The following is a 14,640-nucleotide window of genomic DNA, read 5'->3' as shown; positions in this document are numbered from 1 at the left end:
ATATCATGCAATACAATGATTAAAACCATCATGTCCTGAGTCCATTTATGATTAACTACGAAGACAAAATCGTATGTTATTTTTGAAGACCATTCACTGTCCATTTAAAAAGGTTTAAATTCAAGATATGGTGCTTATGTTGGGAAGAGTGATGTTCTTACACCATCAACTACACACAAATTCAGAATTTATACAGATGACAGCAAAGGAGAGCTTAAAAAAAAGAGATCTAAATAAAAATTAGCCGGTGACAAGTACTTCATTTAATTTAAGCCATTACCTGAATTTTAGATTATGCAAATGTTTGAATAAAACTTTTACATTTTTGGTTTAATCAAGTACATTTCCAGTTCAAAATTCTTCATAATCCATGACCTCTCCTCAAATGTATCTTTTGTCTCCAATTAAATTATATTTTCAGTACCTGTGGTGTTATAAAAAATACTGTATTCTAATCAACTCTTAATAGTCATCACACAATGTACTTACGCAATATATGGTCTCTTAGTTTGTTCATTAGCATGCAGACTGTGTGCAGTGAGCCCAGCTCTAAGGCAAGTAATAAATCCTGGCGTATGCGTTATTTGCCATCAAGCTGTGTAAATGTACTTTTAGGCAAGCTTTTGAAATCAGCTTTTGTTTCCAACTCTTTAGTGGGTGGTGTATCAACAGCATTAATTTTACTTCTTCACAGTTTGTTTCACAGCTTAACTTTATGGATTCTGATCAAGTGGATGCAAAACCAACAGAGCAGCAAAATATGACAAATAATTGTGCAATCAAATTAATTTTAATACAAAATATTAATAATTTAATTACACAAATGTGTAATAAAATGACCTTTATCTTACAAAAAAACATATAATTGTACACATTGCCATAGAATGTTCACTGCAGCCAAAGGAAGTCTGCTAGTCCAGAGCATAAGAGATATACCAATTTGTAGTAAAGTTTATATCCCTGTTCTGACTGGTGCAGAGCAAAGACAGCTCAGGATCAGAGGGGCAGGTATGTGCAGGTGGATGTGGATGTGTGTTCAGGGGCAGGGATAACCACACCCTTTCTCTGGAGCTCTTGGAGCACATCCAGTATGGAGTCCAGCTCCAGTCTGAAGGCCTCCAGTTCTTTCGCCCTACCTTGGCGAGACTCTGCCAGCGCTCCACTTCAACCTGCTGCTCCAGTTCCACCATCCGTCATGTGTCTGCAATCACCTGCACCACAATGGCAACCAACATCAGTTTTCCAGCCTGAATCGTCTAACAGTGTGTGTGTGAGAGTGTTTGTGTATAGTTGGGGTGAAAATCAATATTTGAAAGTATCACAATATTTTACCTCTTGATCCTCAATATTATCAATATTATAACATCAATATTTTTAGTTACATTTTTTTGGGGGGGGGAAGAAAAGCTATAAACGGTAATCCTCTATATTGCTAACACTCATATACCAATGTCTGCCTTTCAGCAAATCAGTCAGGGTGAACGTCACATAATTCCATTAATATTCATGACCCTTTTTCAGATATAAATAGGGATATTCGTTGCTACACCTAACCCCTAAATCTACTGCAAAGGCTTACCAGTATTCGTCAGTAGCTCATGAGGTCCAGGAGCCGGTCGTAAGAGTGAAGCCCTCTGCCTTCTCAAGCTGCGTACGTGCAATAGTCTTTGTCTCTTCATACATATTTCTCAACACAACTTTAGTAAAGTGTGAGCAGCAGTGTAAATTAAACTCCGGGTTCATTTTCTCTAACATGTTTTGGAAAAAGAGACTCTCCACCACAATTTGTATGCTTTCTGCCCATTGGCAAATCACTTGATAATTTTTTCGTAGAGTTCAAAGCTTCCGCAATAGTAGGTTGTACTTGTTTACTGTCTTTCTCTGCACATCCCTGCCATTCGCCATGACTTCTTACACACTGTTTTTATCCTGGTATTGGCCAGCTCCATCAACCCAGAATCTGAAATGACCTGAAACTCTCCCATTTGTTTATCTGCCATAACATTACCCACAACGAAACACCCTGCGAAACACCAGTTGCACAAATGTAGGGGTGACAGAAGTGACGATAACTCAGAATTAAGTACAGTAAATGTAATATCACCCCCTTGTGGTCCCCCAAAGCTATTATGCCATACTACATTAAACGGAAGGCCAACTGACAGTGAACTGAAAAGCACACAAATTAGGCATCTAATTGAAATGTCAGCTAATGTTAATATATACTGTATATATATATATGCCTCAAAAGCGTAACGGGAAAATAACATGCTGATCAATAAATGATATTTTATGACATTCCCAGCCATTTCAGATGCATAGTTGTCGCAAATTTTATTTTTGGGGCTAATTATTAAACTTATGACAAAAAGGCTAGAGTGACTGGTGTATTCTGAAAAGAGCAAGTGTGTGAGAAGATTAAACTTAATGTGGCATTAGTTCAATGGAAACTCAATTATTTCTATTTGACCAAAATACAAACAGACTGCAAGGGTTTTTGTGTACAGATACACACAAATCAAGGTGCACTCTTTCCTCACCCCGTTTTTTATTACTCACACTGATGTGCCTATGCTCTACGCAATTACTCTGGCTCTACTATTGAGTAAAGCAGGAAGTTCAGCACTTGTCTATGTATAGCACTGAAGTGCAATGACAATGAAGGAAAAACGAGTAAAAGATTTTACAATACATCACAGTTTTGAATCGCAATCATAAAAAAAAAAATTTTTTTACTCCAGATGATAATGTCGCTGCTGATTCCAACCCCCAGTATGCTGTTACCTGTTGGAGTTGTTCCTCACGTTGATTGTAGCGGAGCTCCATGGATTGAATCTTTTGCTCGAGACAAGTAAAGTGTTTTAGTTCAGGACTGTGGGCCTCTTTTGCCTGTTTCAACTCTTCCAGAAGCTTAGATAGCTATTGACACACACAAGAATGGGAACAATTGAGTAATATGCAGAGAAAATTAAAACCCAGTGTTGAACAAAGAAAGGCAGCAAGTAGAAAAAAAAAGAATCATTAAACCTTGGTAGCACAGTGAAGGAAAGACAAATATACAGTCAAAATCTGCCTCACTACCTGATTCTTCAAGGTTTCCTCTTTAAACTTGGAAATAGCCAGAGCATCTTTGTTTCCCTGGAGCTTTTTCACTTGCCCTTGTAAATGCTGTACGATGATGTACATTTGTACATTTTTTACAGTAATGCATTAAAGGTATATATTTGATCAGAAACGAACCCATGACCGTGATATTTTCAAATGCCATACAAAACGAACTAGCTAGTGCCAAACAAATGCACACAGCCATGTAAACAGATTTGTTGGAGAATCATAAACAACTAAGAATTCATTCGTTTAAAGAACCAACCTCTTGTGTGTTAATTTGATTGGTGAGTTCAGCCACTTTAGAGGAGGAATGCTCAAGGGCATGGCAAGCCACGAGGCGTTCAATCTCTTTATGATGTTCAGCCTTGTCCAAGGCGAGTTGTTAAGCATTCTGCCCCTGAACCCTGGAAACGTTACACAACACAAAAATAAATTTTCATACTGTTACTATTACATATCATTAATTCAGATTCATAGATGACTAAATCTTAAGGCAGACAACATTGAATGTGTTAATAAAAATGATATTAAAGGAACAGTTCACCTCAAAATATACATTTAATTATTAATTAATTCATAATTTCCAAACCCGTATAATACTGACCATAACTGTCAAGCTAAAAAAAAAAAAAAAAAAAAAAAAAAAAAAAAGCAGCACCATAAAAGAAGCCCATATGACTTTCTGAAATTTAATTTGTGTTCATATGTTGTGTGAAGACAGTTCGTATGTTGTGTGGAATATAGTAAAAAAAAATCTTATTTTGTGTTCCAAGGAAAAAATAAATCATGAAGCATATGGGCAAGGAATGACAGGATGGTGAGTAAATGTCAGAATTTTAATTTTGGGGTGAACCTTTCCTTTATGCTTTTTTTATTAAAGGTATAGTTCACCCAAAAATGAAAATTCTCTCATCATTTATCCCAGATGTGTGACTTTCTTTCTTCTGCAGAACATAAATGAAGATTATTAGAAGAATATCACAGCTCTGTAGGTCAATACAATGCAAGTGTATGGTGACCAGAACTTTGAAGCTCCAAAAAGCATATAAAGGCAGCATAAAAGTAATCAATACAACTCAAGTGGTTTAATCCATGTCTTCAGACGCGATATGATAGGTGTAGGTGAGAAACAGATCAATTTGTATTTTTTTAAATTTTTTTTTTTTTTTTACTATAAATCTTCACTTTCACTTCCACGTTCTTTTTCTTTAGTTTTTTTGGCAATTCGTATTCTTTGTGCATATTGCCACCTACTGGTTGGTGCTGGTCAAATGTGGAGATCTATAGTAAAAAGGACTTACATAATGATTTGTTTCTCACCCATACCTATCATATTACTTCTGAAGACATGAATTTAACAACTGGAGTTGTATGGATTACATTTTTTGCTGCCTTTATGAGCCTCAAAGTTCTGGTTACCATTCACTTGCATTGTATGGATCTACAAAGCTAAGATCTTCTCAAAAAAAATCTCATTTTTGTTCTGCAAAAAATAAACTATTCCTTTAATAATTTTTAATACAGTATTTAGTTATTTTGCATGTCAATTTTAAAGTTAAATCCTGCAATTTTAAGCCTTAATGCCTGTTTAGTTCCGTAACAGTTATTTCGAGGGACCTTTGAAATTAGTTTGGAACTCCCTTGTAATGGTGATTGATTATATTGCCACTTGAAGGGCACTGCAAAGGATTTACAAAAACCTGACTGGACCACACCAAAAGGCTCTACCTCTGGAGTTGACTCTGTGCCTGTGAGACTGCAGCCTGCAGGGAAACTCTATCTTGTTCTCTGCGTATCTCCAGCTGTTCCAGATTCAGCCACACACTACCATTCTCTAGCTGCACCTCTGAGATATGCAACCCTGCGAACGCTCCAGGATGGTACTCTTTCTCGTCCTGGGTAGGAGAAAATGTCTCAGCCATCGTTCTTTTGGCCTCTTTGGCTACATCCAAGTTCCGTTTGGCCTCCATAGCAGTTTGGTCAAAGCCAGGGGCCGAGAGCATTGTCCTCCTCTCTCTCTGCAGACACTCCACAGTGCGACTCAGCTCCTGGATGGTGTGGCTCTTGATGCACAGATCTTGGATCAGCTTCTCAATGCGGGTTGCTTGTGCTGCCTCCACTTGCAGCTGGTGATGAAAGGGGCTTCGGGCGGGCTTGTCGGATTGTGTTAAAGCCTGGGCCTGGTGGAGCTTCTCTCGCAGAGAAGCCACCTCTGCCTGGAGGGCACTCTCTTGCTTCTGATGTTCCTTCTTCAATTCTCCCAGCTCTATCTTTAACCAATGAGTTTGTGATTCAGATTCTTCTGACAAAATGGTGTGTTCGTTCTGGCTTTTCTTGGCCAAACACTGCTCCAGATCTGAGATCTGCTGTTTGTACTGGAGCTGAAGCGATACAGGGAGAGAACACACATCAGAAGTAAATATTTAATTCAGCTATCTTAAAATAGCATTTAAATATAGCAGTACGTAAAACCTGATTGCTCTTGACATAAGTGTTCATTTCTAATTATGACTTCTTGACAGAAAGCCAAATGAATGGAAAATGTCAGCATCGGATAAACATAATGCCTCTTTTACAGTTAAAGGAGCAATATGTAACATTGACATCAAGCGTTTAAAATGGGTACTGCAGTACAAATGCAAAATATTGGAGAGAGTTGTCTCCCCGTCCCCTCCTCCCCAGACTCGAAGCTCACGTGGGTTGCCAGGTTGAGAACATGCAACAGCAACGAGCAAATTGACAATGACAAGCGACGAGCCTTACACTGTAAGTTGATCTGCTAATGTATACGTTTGCAATGTTTTTATTGTTTGCAAATTATAAACCAGCTCATGTAGATTTTTTATAACTCTGTCAGTGTTAGCTAGATGTGTTGTGGGTGGGATCTCACAGTCCAAAACACAAACAGAAATTCTGGCCCAGAACAGACATTTCAAAGCAGAATATACTGGCTGTAGCATTGTTTTCGGAGAAGCCAGTATTTCAACTTAGCATGTTTCCTAAATCTCTGATAACATATAATTTTATGCTTTAGTACAGTTCCTGTATGCTCTTTTAAAGTGCTCTGCACTCAGAAAGCTATTCTGAGATGCGGGTTGGTGCTGTTTTGGCGGCAGGAGGGGGACGTACACAATATTAGGCAGGTGGTTTTAATGTTGAGGCTGATATATATATATATATATATATATATATATATATATATATATATATATATATATATATACACACATACATACATACATACACACACACACACACACATCAGAATGAGCTTTATTGCCAAGTGTTCTCACGTACACAATACTTTTTTTTTGGTGATCAAGTGCACACAGAACATTACAGTGAGACAGATTATAAAACAAGGTAAGAGTATAAATATACATACAAATAATAGGACTTATAACAGAATGGCGTATGTACATGTGCAAGTGGTAATTTATGTGCAAGGTAGGGAAGGAAAATGATGTTGATATATTGAAGCAACATCTCAAGACATCAGCCAGGAAATTAAAGCTTGGTCGCAAATGGGTCTTCCAAATGGATAATGACCCCAAGCATACCTCCAAAGTTGTGGCAAAATGGCTTAAGGACAACAAATTCAAGGTACTGGAGTAGCCATCACAAAGCCCTGACTTCAATCGGATAGAAAATTTGTGGGCAGAACTGAAAAAGTATGTGCGAGCAAGGAGGCCTACAAACCTGACTACAGTGAGACAGATTATAAAACAACGTAAGAGTATAAATAGACATATAAATAATAGGACATAACAGAATGGTGTATGTACATGTGCAAGTGGTAATGTATGTGCAAGGTAGGGTATTCAGATATATATATATTTATATATATATAAAAATCCTCAACTGTAATACTTTATAAATCGGATTGGATAAGCCACGATTAAAGTGTTTGTAAAATTGCTCTGTAACGAGGCAGACATGGAATGAGGATCTAAATGCAGCTTTTAATGGAAACCAAAGATAAACAAAGTAACTCAGAATAAAATGAAACTAAAACACGGGAAACCAAGCACAGAACATGACAACACATGTGAAGACTGACAAAGAAACCAGGGGAAACAAGGGCTTAAATACACATGGGCAAACAAGTAAATGAGGAACACCTGGGGAAAACCAATCATAAAAATGAAACTACAAAAAGGACTAAAAAGTAAACAGGAACTAAACAAGAATTTCAACATAAGTCAACACAAAAACAGGGAATATATGACAGAGCCCCCCCTTTTAAGGAGCAGATTACAGACACTCCAAAAAACAAAAACAAATTGTCCATGGAGTGTGGGGAAAAACAGGTAGTTCAGGGGGGCACAAGGGGCAAGGGGAGCAGAGGATCAAGGCAAGGTCAGGGAGGTTTGAAACCAAGGCGGAGCCGGAGGGATGGAGTGCCAGAGAGACACTGCAGGCTTGGAGGACCAAGTAGACCAGAGCAGATCAGGTGGGTGGCCAGGAGGCCAGGGAGACCAGAGCAGATCAGGAGGATGGCCAGGAGACCAAGGAGACCACAGCAGATCAGGCGGACAGCCAGGAGACCAGAGCAGATCAGGCAGATGGCCAGGAGACCAGGGAGACCAGGGCAGATCAGGCGGATGGCCAGGAGATGGCAGGCATGGGCAGAGACTCAGGAATGACCTCTGTGATCGTGAACATGGGCAGAGACTCATGAATGACCTCTGTGGTTGTGAACATGGGTGGAGACTCAGGAATGACTTCTGTGGTCGTGAACATGGGTGGAAACTCGGGAACGACCTCCGTGGTTGTGTACACGGGAAGAGACTTGGGAACAGAAACTTTTCTTCTCCTCTTCCGGATGGCCAAAGTTGACAACGCAGGCTCTGGGACGGATGAGGTTGGAAACGCTGGCTCTGGGACGAACGAGGCTGGCAACGCTGGCTCTGGGACGGACGAGGCTTCTAGCTCATTGGCCGTGGCAGGCGTGGGCGCTGGCTCGTTGGCCGTGGCAGGCGTGACCCTACGCACCGTCATAAGTGGTGAATAATTTAACTTGGAAACAAGGGCTGTGGGAGGCTGGGCTGTGGTATGGCGTGGAGTAGACTTAAACTTGGTGGTGATATGGCGTGGAGCAGACTGAGGCGTTGCTGTGACATGACATGGAACAGGCTGAGGCGTAGAAGACTCGGAAACTGGAACCGGGGTTGAGAGAGGAGGTTCCTCAGAAGCGAATGTCTCTAAAATGAACTCCACATATTCCTCCCACTTGTAATCACCAGTCTCTGGCAATTCCCTCCACTTGTGAGCTAGGAGGCCGATCTGATACAAGGACTTCAAGTGGGAATCGGTAAATCCAGTGTATCTGGCAACGGTGCTAAACAGACGAGAGTATTCTCTAATTGGTAAGTTTGCTCGGCTCAACTGGATATAGCATGCTGCTAGATCCATTTCGGATGGTCAGTCTTTTTGTAATGAGGCAGATGTGGAATGAGGATCTAAATGCAGCTTTTAATAGAAACCAAAGATAAACAAAGTAACTCAGAATAAAATGAAACTAAAACATGGGAATCCAAGCACAGAACATGACAACACATGTGAAGACTGACAAAGAAACCAGGGGAAACAAGGGCTTAAATACACATGGGCAAACAAGGAAATGAGGAACTCCTGGGGAAAACAGTCAGGGGAAAACCAATCATAAAATGAAACTACAAAAGGACTACAAACTAACAGGAAACAGGAACTAAACAAGAATGTCAAGATAAAAGTCAACACAAAAACAGGGAATATATGACAGCTCACATCTGTGACTGCACATCAGTTGAATTAGATATTATTGTGCTAAGTTGTGATGTCGCTTAGCAACAATAAACACCCTACACCACCATGTCTACACTAGGAGGGAGTGGCCTTAAAATAGAAAACCAAAGTGGATTTTGACTCAGTGTCTGTTTATGACCAGTGCCATGGTGTAGCAGAAACTTAATGGGCTGACACATTTCTACCAGCAGTACATATAACGTCATACCACCCAGCCCTAAGGGCAAATGTAAAACAAGCATTTTAGTGCCTTGAAACTCAGATCAGGGTCGGAATTTTATATGAACAGATAATCTAACTTTCAGGGCTCTCACCCAAAATTCTGTTTGCTTAATTTTGTGCTGTACTTAAACATCACATGCTTTCTGCAACCTAACTATGAAAGTACATAGGCCACATAACATTGGTGAGGTGTTTTACCAGCAATTTGTCTCGTTGTATTAAATTCAATGCCATTAAATATATAGCTTACCAGAGGCACGTCAGTCAAAGAAAAGCATTTATAATGGAGAGCAGGTGGTGGGGAAACTGGCATCTGACTCTATACTCAGACAAATGTGCTACTATTATTTGCAGAAATGGCTGCATAATTCCAGCTCTCAGGAAACAAAGCATAAAAGAAGAGAACATGCAACTACATAAGCAGCATCTGCAGAATCAGGGAGCTGGAAAGTGTAGAGATGTTGTGTCTGACCTGTCGCTCCAGATCCTGGACTCTTTTAGCTTCACCCGCCCTCTCCTTCGCCTTTTTCTGCTGTTCATTGGCTCTCCTGTTAAACTCCGTCTTTAGCTTTTCCACCTAAATGAAGACACACATCAGTTACATGCTTTCAGTTAAGTTCTCAAAACCAGTTAAAACACTGATTGTGCACATACAATAACAAAAACAACTTTCATATAGACATATAGATGACTACACGCGATCTGCAGCACTTTTATGCAGAAATATGTACATTTTAATTCTCTAAAATAAATAAGACTTATTGTAGGGTCACTTAGTTATTCACTTCCTAATAAATTTATATGTAAATATATTATGTGATGGAATGACACGCCCCTCCCTGGCATTGTTTGGCAGCACATGATAAGCACCTGAAGTTAAAGGGATAGTTCACACAAAAATGAAAATTCACTCATCATTTACTCACCCTCATGCCATCCCAGATGTGTATGACTTTCTTTCTTCTGCTGAACACAAATGAAGATTTTTAGAAAAATATTTCAGCTCTGTAGGTCCTCACAGTGCATGTGAATGGGTACAAAAATTGTTATGCTCCAAAATGCATATAAAGGCAGCACAAAAGTAATCCATAAGACTCCAGTGGATAAATCTAAGTTTTCAGAAGTGAAATGATAGGTGTGGATGAGAAACAGATCAATATTTCTGTCCTTTTTTACAAAATTCTCCTTAATGCCAGGAGGTGTTGGTATGCACAAAGAATGCGAATTGCCAAAAACAAAAGGATAAGAATGTGAAAGTGAAGACTGATAGTAAAAAAGGACTTAAATATTGATCTGTTTCTCACCATCACTTATCATATTGCTTCTGAAGATATGGATTTAACCACTGGTGTCATATGGATAACGTTTATGCTGCCTTTATGTGCTTTTTGGAGCTTCAAAAATTTGGTACCCATTTTAGAAATTTTTCTAAAAATCTTAATTTGTGTTCTGCAGAAGAAAGTAAATCACACACATCTGGGATGGCAAGAGGGTGAGTAACTGATGAGAGAATTTTCACTTTAAATAGAGCCTTATCACCACTGCCTTTAAGAACATAGTGCCCCTCTCCTCTAGCAAATTAGGTGCATCTCTAGGGCCTGCTTCTCATATAGGAGCACACGCGTGTTCTGTGCCAGGATACCATTCCCCTCACTCGCTGTGGCCCAGATAAGCCAGAGCACTTTGGAGAACCAGCCACCCAGATCCCAACCCTTTAACCTGGACAGAACCCTTTCTTCACTCCCTGACCTTCACAAAGCCTCAATTGCACTGCTAGGTTGCAAAACTTCCTGTTTATTTTGGACAATAATTCCCCCACAGACATAAGTGCCTGACGCCACACCCACTGTGTCTGTCTCTTGCTCACCCCACTATTATATATATATATATATATATATATATATATATATATATATATATATATATATATATACACTATATTGCCAAAAGTATTCGCTCACCCATCCAAATAATTGAATTCAGGTGTTCCAATCACTTCCATGGCCACAGGTGTATAAAATGAAGCACCTAGGCATGCAGACTGCTTCTACAAACATTTGTGAAAGAATGGGCCGCTCTCAGGAGCTCAGTGAATTCCAGCGTGCTACTGTGATAGGATGCCACCTGTGCATCAAGTCCAGTTGTGAAATTTCCTCGCTACTAAATATTCCACAGTCAACTGTCAGTGGTATTATAACAAAGTGGAAGTGACTGGGAATGACAGAAACTCAGTCACGAAGTGGTAGGCCACGTAAAATGACAGAGCGGGATCAGCGGATGCTGAGGCGCATAGTGCGCAGAGGTCGCCAACTTTCTGCAGAGTCAATCGTTACAGACCTCCAAAGTTAATGTGGCCTTCAGATTAGCTCAAGAACAGTGCGTAGAGAGCTTCATGGAATGGGTTTCCATGGCCGAGCAGCTGCATCCAAGCCATACATCACCAAGTGCAATGCAAAGTGTCGGATGCAGTGGTGTAAAGCACGCCACCACTGGACTCTAGAGCAGTGGAGACGCGTTCTCTGGAGTGACGAATCACGCTTCTCCATCTGGCAATCTGATGGACGAGTCTGGGTTTGGTGGTTGCCAGGAGAACAGTACTTGTCTGACTGCATTGTGCCAACTGTGAAGTTTGGTGGAGGGGGGATTATGGTGTGGGGTTGTTTTTCAGGAGCTGGGCTTGGCCCCTTAGTTCCAGTGAAAGGAACTCTGAATGCTTCAGCATACCAAGAGATTTTGGACAATTCCATGCTCCCAACTTTGTGGGAACAGTTTGGGGATGGCCCCTTCCTGTTCCAACATGACTGCACACCAGTGCACAAAGCAAGGCACATAAAGACATGGATGAGCGAGTTTGGTGTGGAAGAACTTGACTGGCCTGCACAGAGTCCTGACCTCAACCCGCTAGAGCACCTTTGGGATGAATTAGAGCGAAGACTGCGAGCCAGGCCTTCTCGTCCTACATCAGTGTCTGACCTCACAAATGCGCTTCTGGAAGAATGGTCAAAAATTCCCATAAACACACTCCTAAACCTTGTGGAAAGCCTTCGCAGAAGAGTTGAAGCTGTTATAGCTGCAAAGGGTGGGCCGACGTCATAATAAAACCTATGGATTAAGAATGGGATGTCACTTAAGTTCATATGCGTCTAAAGGCAGATGAGCGAATACTTTTGGCAATATAGTGTATATATATATATATATATATATATACACACACACATATACACAAACATTTGAAGTCAGAAGTTTACATACACCTTAGTCAAATACATTTAAACTCATTTTTCACAATTCCTGACATTTAATTGTAGAAAACATTCCCTGTCTTAGGTCAGTTAGGATTACTACTTTATTTTAAGAATGTGAAATGTCAGAATAATAGTAGAGAGAATTATTTATTTCAGCTTTGATTTCTTTCATCACATTCCCAGTGGGTCAGAAGTTTACATACAATTTGTTAGTATATGGTGGCATTGCCTTTAAATTGTTTAACTTGTGTCAAATATTTTGGGTAGCCTTCCACAAGCTTCTCACAATAAGTTGTTGGAATTTTGGCCCATTAAAGGTTTGAAGGCCTCCTTGCTCGCACACGCTTTTTCAGTTCTGCCCACAAATTTTCTATCTGATTGAAGTCGGGGCTTTGTGATGGTCACTCCAGTACCTTGAATTTGTTATCCTTAAGCCATTTTGCCACAACTTTGGAGGTATGCTTCATTGTCCATTTGGAAGACCCATTTGCGACCGAGCTTTAACTTCATGGCTGATGTCTTGAGATGTTGCTTCAATATATCCACATCATTTTCCTTCCTAATTATGCCATCTATTTTGTGAAGTGCACCAGTCCCTCTGGCAGCAAAGCACCCACACAACATGATGCTGCCACCCCCATGCTACACAGTTGGGATGGTGTTCTTCAGCTTGCAAGCCTCACCCTTTTTCCTCCAAACATAACAATGGTCATTATGGCCAAAAAGTTCAATTTCTGTTTCATCAGACCAGAGGACATTTCTCTAATAAATAAGATCTTTGTCCCCATGTGCACTTGCAAACTGTAGTCTGGCTTTTTTATGGCAGTTCTGGAGCATTGGCTTCTTCCTTGCTGAGCAGCCTTTCAGGTTATGTCGATATAGGACACGTTTTACTGTGGATATAGATACTTGTCTACCTGTTTCCTCCAGCATCTTCACAAGGTCCTTTGCTGTTGTTCTGGGATTGAGTTGCACTTTTCACACCAAATACATTCATCTCTAGGAGACAAAATGCATATCCTTCCTGAGCGGTATGATGGCTGCATGGTCCCATGGTGTTTATACTTCCATACTATTGTTTTTACAGATGAATGTGGTACCTTCAGACATTTGGAAATTGCTCCCAAGGATGAACCAGACTTGTAGAGGTCCACAATTTTTTTTCTGAGGTCTTGGCTGATTTCTTTTGATTTTCCCATGATGCCAAGCAAAGAGGCACTGAATTTGAAGGTAGGCCTTAAAATACATCCACAGGTACACCTCCTATCAGAAGCTAATTGTCTAATTGTCTAAAGGCTTGACATCATTTTCTGGAATTTTACAAGCTGCTTAAAGGCACAGTTAACTTAGTGTATGTAAACTTCTGACTTCAACTGTATACACTGGACGGCCAAATGCTTCGGCAGGAAATTGGTACTTTAATTCACCAAAGTGGCATTCAACTGATCACAAAGCATAGTCAGGACATTACTGATGTAAAAAACAGCACCATCACTATTTTTTTTTTTATTTAAAATTTTTTACAATAAATTGTAAACATATATATATATATATATATATATATATATACATATATATATATGTATATATACATATATATATATATATATATATATATATATATATATATATAAATAAATCAACATTTAAACCCCACAACCCCCCTCCCCGACCCCCCCCCCCCAAAAAAAACAACCCTGTGGTCAATATACATACATACATATTCAAACATAAATACATATACATATATATACACATTCATACATACATACACACACATAATAATCATACAAACTATAATACACTACTCTCTCCACACCCCACCCGAGAGCCCTCCAAAAACTCCAAATACCTGCCCCATTTCCAAACAAACTTATCCAAGCCACCCCGTCTTCCAGATGACACCTCCTCATAAGCTGCCACCCTCCCCACCTCCGTGCACCACTCCGGATATGGGGGCACACCAGCTGACCTCCAACCCCTCAAAATAACCTGCCTGGCGATCATCACACATGTCAGAACCCAGTTCCCTATATGGCCATCCCCCACATTGATGACCGCCCCATCACTCAGAACACAAAGTCTGGGGCAAAATGAAACCTGAGTGCCCACCACGTCGCACACAAAATTCTGAACCTTCGACCAGAATTTTTGGATCTCGACATACCACCAAAAAACATGGGCCATGTTTCCATCCTCCAACTGGCATCTCCAGCAGGTGGGTGTGTCTTTAAGACCAAGCCTATACAGACTAGAGGGGGTCCAATAAAATCTATGC

At 40.1% G+C, this 14,640-nt stretch overlaps 1 pseudogene; it reads right to left on the bottom strand.

The window, feature by feature from the left end:
- Positions 1–386: 386 nt before the first annotated feature.
- The window catches only part of LOC127453396 (centrosomal protein of 162 kDa-like), a 47,498-nt pseudogene continuing 33,244 nt past the window's right edge, over positions 387–14,640 (bottom strand).

The sequence above is a fragment of the Myxocyprinus asiaticus genome, chromosome 15 (genome assembly GCF_019703515.2).
Source record: "Myxocyprinus asiaticus isolate MX2 ecotype Aquarium Trade chromosome 15, UBuf_Myxa_2, whole genome shotgun sequence".
In the NCBI taxonomy this organism is placed as follows: domain Eukaryota; kingdom Metazoa; phylum Chordata; class Actinopteri; order Cypriniformes; family Catostomidae; genus Myxocyprinus; species Myxocyprinus asiaticus.
This window is presented reverse-complemented; position numbering and strand designations above follow the sequence as displayed.